The 6,720-nt window shown below is 40.3% G+C and overlaps 1 non-coding gene across 1 annotated transcript; it reads right to left on the bottom strand.

Moving 5' to 3' along the window:
* Positions 1-6,261: 6,261 nt before the first annotated feature.
* trnal-uaa (transfer RNA leucine (anticodon UAA)) lies at positions 6,262-6,344 on the bottom strand. Its single transcript has one exon. It is a non-coding gene; the product is annotated as a tRNA-Leu (tRNA).
* Between the last annotated feature and the right edge of the window lie 376 nt (positions 6,345-6,720).

Here is a 6,720-nt window from a genome sequence, read left to right as displayed (position 1 = left end):
TGTCCACGTTCATAAAGCATAAAACAACAGCATCAGAGCACGGTGCAGAGTCTCTAGATGAGTTTACAGTAGTCCCTCGTTCTTATTAAACATCCATGTTGTAGTCTGCTGAATAGAACACTGTAGTTTCCATAGTTTCCCCACAGCAGCAGACGCACACAATGACGTCCGCTGGCGCATCGTAAACACGTCGGATAGTGAAAGTGCATTCGGATTCTCTAAAGTACCGCAGTCTCTTCTCCTAAGTCCTTTTGAATTCTCCTATCCACTATCCCTTAACCCCGTGACGTTTCACTCAGAGGTCAAGGAATAGGAGATAGGGTTAGAATTTAGGAGCTGATTTTTGGATTATCGGAACGCAACCCGATTTTAAAACAACCAGAGCCTTTGTTGTATGTCATCTGCATGCCTTTACTTAAATCGGTCTAATTAGGGTAAAATCTTACCAAAAACCTCTACAACCATGTCAGTAAAGCAGGTCTATGTTTAAAAGTAACATGTTCATACATGATCAGGTTTTTAATTACAAGTGCAGCATGTTGGCTATTCACATGAGGACACTTCCACTTTGTGAAGGACTCTTCCTAAGAGCTGGCCTTATGTACTAAGAGCATTCTCAAGCTAATTAGTTTCCAATCATTTTTAATGTAGACATTTTTTTTGAATCAATGTACAGCAGTTCAATAGAGAGAGATTTTCTTGCAGTGTAAACTGTTTGATTTGTTCCTAACCGAGCTGTGCATCTGCCAACATCGAGTAGTATCAATGTCATAACAGTTCTCTCATTTTCTAAAATTTGAAATATTTAAAAAATGCATCTTTACCATATCCTGACCTTAGTACAGACAGTCAACAGTTCATTTAAGATTACCATTGTGAAAAAGCTGTGAAGAGCAGTGATTAGGTCCACATGAGCAAGGGTTAAAATTCATCATTCAGCTACATGACATGCTTTTCCTGCCCTTTATGCCCTATTTTCCCTATGTGTGGATGTTCCTTTTCAAAAGCGACATACTAAACGAAACCAACTGCTCCCTTTTGGTGTTTTGTCGCAGTGGCAAAAAATGGTCATTTATGATTGAAGACCTAAAATCAGTCCTAGTTTTATTCATCTCTATTAACGCACTTTGTTTCTTCTTCCACGCAATGATTCCAAATGGCTTTGCAAGCAGTGATTGTCACCAGCACGGTTTCCCAACCAAATGTATCGCCCAAAAATGTGAATGAATGGTTGTTTACGTACTCTACCACTGTGATTATTAGGAGTTGGTTCATCAGGATAGGCAGTATGTCTTCAGTCTCTACGACTCTTCAGTCCAGAAACGCTTCCCGGCCACATGTTGAAACAAGTTCACTGCAGCAAACAGAGAAAAACAGAAAGCGTTCAGAAATCGAAAGTATCTAAGTTGATCTGTTCCCATCTGGCTGATACCTGATCCGATGAAGTCAGTATCAATCCGATTCACTTCTCAGATTACTGGATATGTACATTATAACTCAGAGGCCTACATATGTGAAACCATGTCCTAGCACTTTATAAAATAGTACCAAAAGTTAGAGAACAATCTGAAAAATAAACATCCTTTGGCAGAACAGACATTTTTTTCCTTTTCCTTTTTAATCGGGGCCCTGACTCCCAGGTTAGGAATCATTGCGTTAGCTATATGACTGCTGTGACATCTGATCTCTGATTTCCCCCTTCTGTGTTCAATCTGATGAAGCTCTTTAGGGGATTATTGGTCTGTGAAAACGTTTTTATTAAGCCATTACTTGCACCATGGAAAGCTTGAATCACTGTGTGTGTGCACTCGCTAATTTCCTTTCTGCTATTATGGCAGTAATAGCACATGTTAAATGCTGCGAAAGAAGATATTAAGCAAAAAGTAGCCTGGACACTGTTGCTAAGGGACCTTCATTAACTTTGGTTTATAACTTCAGATAAATGCCAAAATAAATCTGACGGGCAATACATGTCTTTACAGGGTGTTGCACTTTTAAAAGATGCCAAAACACCTTCAAGTGTGTCTCAGTTGGAGACGACCCCTTCACAAACCATGACCTCATCTGATGTTTTGTTGATGACGGTGGAAAGTACCGTTCTTCACATGGCACACCAGAAGCTCCCTAAAGGTGTTTTTGTTTTCATGGTGATCAAACCATTAAGTGATTATTTTTGGCCCCTGCAGACAGGGGCAAACGTACATTTCTAGACTGCAATCACTACTGAGGTTGCTTAGTGAAAACTAAGACTGGTCATGAGGTTTATTTTCCTTTGAAGAATCTGAGAATATACATGTTTCCATGAGCTGTTTGACATTGGGATTTTGGTTTAGTATATGACAGTCTGACTGCCTATTTAATGTGAACATGTGTAAAACTATATGTGTGAAGGTGGCAGAGGCAAATGTCCCTTATTAAATGCAGGAAGTGACTCATGAAGGTTTATTGGAGCTAATAAAGCATGACAGCCTTAACTGTCCAATTTGTAATTTTAAATGTCCACTTGTTCCTTTTAAGTCTACATTTTACGATAAAAAACAAGCTTGTTTCCTTGACAGAAAAAAATTATAAAATATTTGTGGTGATGTAGCAGGTTGGAAATGCTAGATGTTACATTTAAACAGACACCCCCCCTATTTTTTGTTAATAATATAATCTTCCTAAAATGTATACAATACACTGTAACGTCAGTAGATGGCGCGCTGGCGCTGCGGTGGATCTATTAGGGAGGAACTCAGCTCATGCGCATGTCAGAAATAAACGTGCTGTGATCTGAGCAAGACGCTAACTTTGGTCCTCTCTCTAAAATCCACAGGTACTGCAAAACTAACGTTTCTGTCTTTAGCTTGCATCGAGATATAATGTAAATGCACTGTCAATGGTTTAGTAATGTTTCACGGGATTAGTGATATGTGTGTAAGTGTAGCCAGTGTCCTTTTGTAGCTAATTGTTCTTGTTAGCATCGCCATGCTAAGTAGCTGTTTTCATAAAAAACAGTTTTACACAGTAGTTTTGGACGTGTAAGTAACTGACATTCAACACTGTGGCATAAGCAAATGCATTTTAAATGTTGTTAAGAGTATTAGCCAGCCAGCAGTGAGTAAATGGTGATGAGGAAAATACCATAGTCTAGCTAGTTTCACAGTTCCGGCCATTCAGTAACATGGCAGTGTCACGCCATATTTGTCACGTGCTGCTGTTAAGTGAGTGTGTGTTTTGAGTTATATTATTTTGGTACCTATTCCAACCCAGTCTCACGGCATTTCGTGTTCACCAACACGATTTTTAATCTATTGATTCGTGTTCACCAACACGATTTTCCCCTTTTTTTCGTGTTGCACAGCACGATTTTAAAAGCAATGTATTTCTATTGGTAGTCTTTCCCCTTTTTTTTCGTGTTGCACAGCACGATTTTAAAAGCAATGTATTTCTGTTGGTAGTCTCACGGCATTACGTGTTATAGGAAGACCGGAAGCTGTGTGGTTCATAAAAACATGTTCTTACTCAATATCAAGCCACGATTATTGCTTTTAATTTACAGTGATGCCAAAAATTAGTCCCGCTTTCGGCGCTCCCCCTTTTAACGCTGCTTTGGTGAACTTTGTGTAATTCGTGGAGAAACCGAAGAGTTTTCGTTTTGGGGGGGGGGGGGGGGGTCCGTCACTCCGTCAGNTTGGCGAAGCCCGGCGCGTGGCTGCTGGACAGCTGGGAGGAGCTTCTGAATGACAGAAGGGTGTGACAGCCCATTGGTGTCCAATCTGCCTCCATCGTCCTTCAGAAGCTCCTCCCAGCTGTCCAGCAGCCACGCGCCGGGCTTCGCCAAACTCAACAGGAGAGACGGTAAGAAAGATTTTCTGCTGCTGAGAGTGAATTACAATGAATGACTGGATGATGTTTACTAAGTGGGAACTAATCATCGCAATTTACAGCATGATTTGGCAGAATGAGACTACAAGTGAGACTTTAAAACAATCAAAAATGTGTTTATTTATTTTTACTGAACATTTTCTTGTTGAGTTTTATTGTATTATCATTTGTGTGTTATTTAAAACGTCTTACTTTCCCCACACAGTAGATCCCCACAGCCTTTTTTCCAAGTTTTAGCATCTTTCTTTTTTTTGTTTTACGACATGTACATTCTCAATTTTGATCTGTGGCAGCTGTTTTCACTGTGAGACATGTAAAATAAATCACTGTATGCTACCTGCCCATTTCTAAACATCAGACCAACAAAGGTAGCAGTTAGCCGGTGAACACATTGGGGCATTTAACATATAATATGTCAGGGTTTGGTAGGAAGGCAGGACCCAAACTCAGCACAAAACATGAAGTCAAGTAGTTTGAACAAGAACCAAGCTTTAATCCACCAACAAGCCGAGAAAACGAGGATAAACAGATTATGCACGAACAGGAACTCGAGGTACAGGAGCCCAGGGAAAACCAACAGGAACATGCATGGGGAGAACAACGACCCAACAAGGAGATCAAAGGAAGACAAAACTCTAAAGACACAAGACTCATCACAAGACAAGACACGGGGAGGGGGGCAACAGGTGAACACAATCAGACAATCACTGGGAAACGAATAACAGGAAGAAAAACTAGACAAGAAACAATGAGGTGATACATTTAAAAATAAAACTGAAGAATAAACAGACTGTCACATAATAAGCCAGTAAGAAAGTCATCAAAAGGAAACCCATGCATCAATTATACATTTAGCTTCTTTTCCACTACGCTGTGCAATTAAAACCAACTCTGTGTTCATTGCATCAACTTCATATTATAATAATTACTGAGTTATCTGCTGCCAAAAGGCCCAAAAACTCATAATGCTGCCACAATAAAATGGCTGAGGATATTTCTACACACACACACACACACACACACACACACACACACACACAGTAGTTGATGTATTGGATGCCCCAGACTTTCTTGAATGTGAGAACATGCATGGATTAGGAGTGGGGGTGTAATGAATGAGTTAAAAATAGCTGAGATAAGGAGGGATGTTTGTGTCAAATTTCCTCCCCAGCTGTATTAACGGTGCAGAGCTCACACGGTTCCAGCTGTTCCAGGAAATCGATGAATAAATGAACGTCTGGTTTCTATTTCCTGCTGCTCACTCTCCGCCTCCGCTCTCAGAGGAGCAGCTCTGCTTCCAGTTCATTTACTCCCTAAATGAACAGATTATCAGAGCCCTGCAACACCGCCTAAAGGATTAATATCATGCTTTTCACATGGGCTTTATCATTAAAGAGTTTTTTTTTAAATAACAATGCGCTGTAATTAAAATAATTTACTTCACTGAAGAGGTTTGTGTGCATCCAGGGAATAGGTCTCTCGGTAACTGATTTTGTTGTTTACAATTTCACCTCAGAAGTGTTATAAAACGAGTCTGATCGTGAGCGTAATACTGTCGTTTAAGGTTAATTAGATTTGTAGTTGTATACATTATCTGCAGCATCAAAGTTTATTTCACAGGTGTGATATGAATCATCACGATGGTGCTGTTAGAGATAACAGATAAAAGGCTCCGATTAAAACAAATCAGTTCAACTACTAAATTATAAGCAGATATGTTCCACGGCGTTGTCTATTACTTAACCTTTTCCCCATAAATGAGAGTGTGTTTCCGTCACCTGGCTCCAGTGTTGTGTAATTGCAGGAAGTCTTATTTGCTACCCTCGGTATATTGTGCTAAACAGATCATAATTATGCTGAACAAACAAAGCTTCAGCTGAAAAGTGCACACATTCCCACTTTGAGATTCTTTTTCTGCCAGTGTTTTATCACACACGGCTCAGCAGAGATGGATGTGTTTGTGTCTGGCGTAAAGCACGCGTGAAACCTCACACATTGTCCCTTTTGTTCACAGCCTTTTCTTTCAAAAGATGACACACTCAATATTTTTACATCTGGGCCAGGAATAGTCTGAAACGCTCCAGCACGAAGCTGACAGAGATAAATGTCTCTTTCACCAGGATGCAGGATGAAGCACTCTGATTGGCTCCTCAGTCTGTCTTATACATCAATTTGATTTCCCATATTCAGTTTTCATCTTTAATTTCTCCACAAGCATACCTTTTCCTTCCCGGAACATGGTGACATCACTATGTAGCACTCAAACTTCTATTGGCCAGCGCTTTTACACATTGCGTGTTAGTTTTCTTAAGAAATCCAACTAGTGTTGCTTATCTACTACATCTGAGTACATTATGCAAACTGCCCTAATTTATTTCAATAATACTTTAAATTTACCAGGAGTGGGGTTCGAACCCACGAGGGCTGATGCCCATTGGATCTTAAGTCCAACGCCTTAACCACTCGGCCATCCTGGTTACTTCTGTCAGCTTTTATAGTCCAAGTAATCGGGTTTTTTTACCAGGCCAGCTAACCAATCAGAGCAGACTGGGCTCTGGTTTCAGACAGAGGGTGAAAAGAGGTGCTGCAGCACAGGCAGTATGAGAAAAATAAAGAGCTTTTTGAACATTAAAGCATGGAGACATGTCCCAGGAGACACTACATACAGTAACGCTGAATATGACCATAGTAGGGGTTGCCATTAAGTGCAACTGTTCTGGTGTGTGTATGTGATTGGCCGTATGTTTCGTACATGTGTTTTCATTGTAATTGTAAGTTTTAAATTGGATTACACTTGAAATTGGGACTCGGGTTTGTGTTTACTTTGCCTGCAGGACACTCAATGTTCCCCGG

Source organism: Notothenia coriiceps, unplaced genomic scaffold, assembly GCF_000735185.1.
Source record: "Notothenia coriiceps isolate Sejong01 unplaced genomic scaffold, NC01 NC01_scaffold00000339, whole genome shotgun sequence".
In the NCBI taxonomy this organism is placed as follows: domain Eukaryota; kingdom Metazoa; phylum Chordata; class Actinopteri; order Perciformes; family Nototheniidae; genus Notothenia; species Notothenia coriiceps.
Note: the sequence above shows the minus strand (reverse complement) of the source record. Positions and strands in the feature narration are given on the sequence as shown.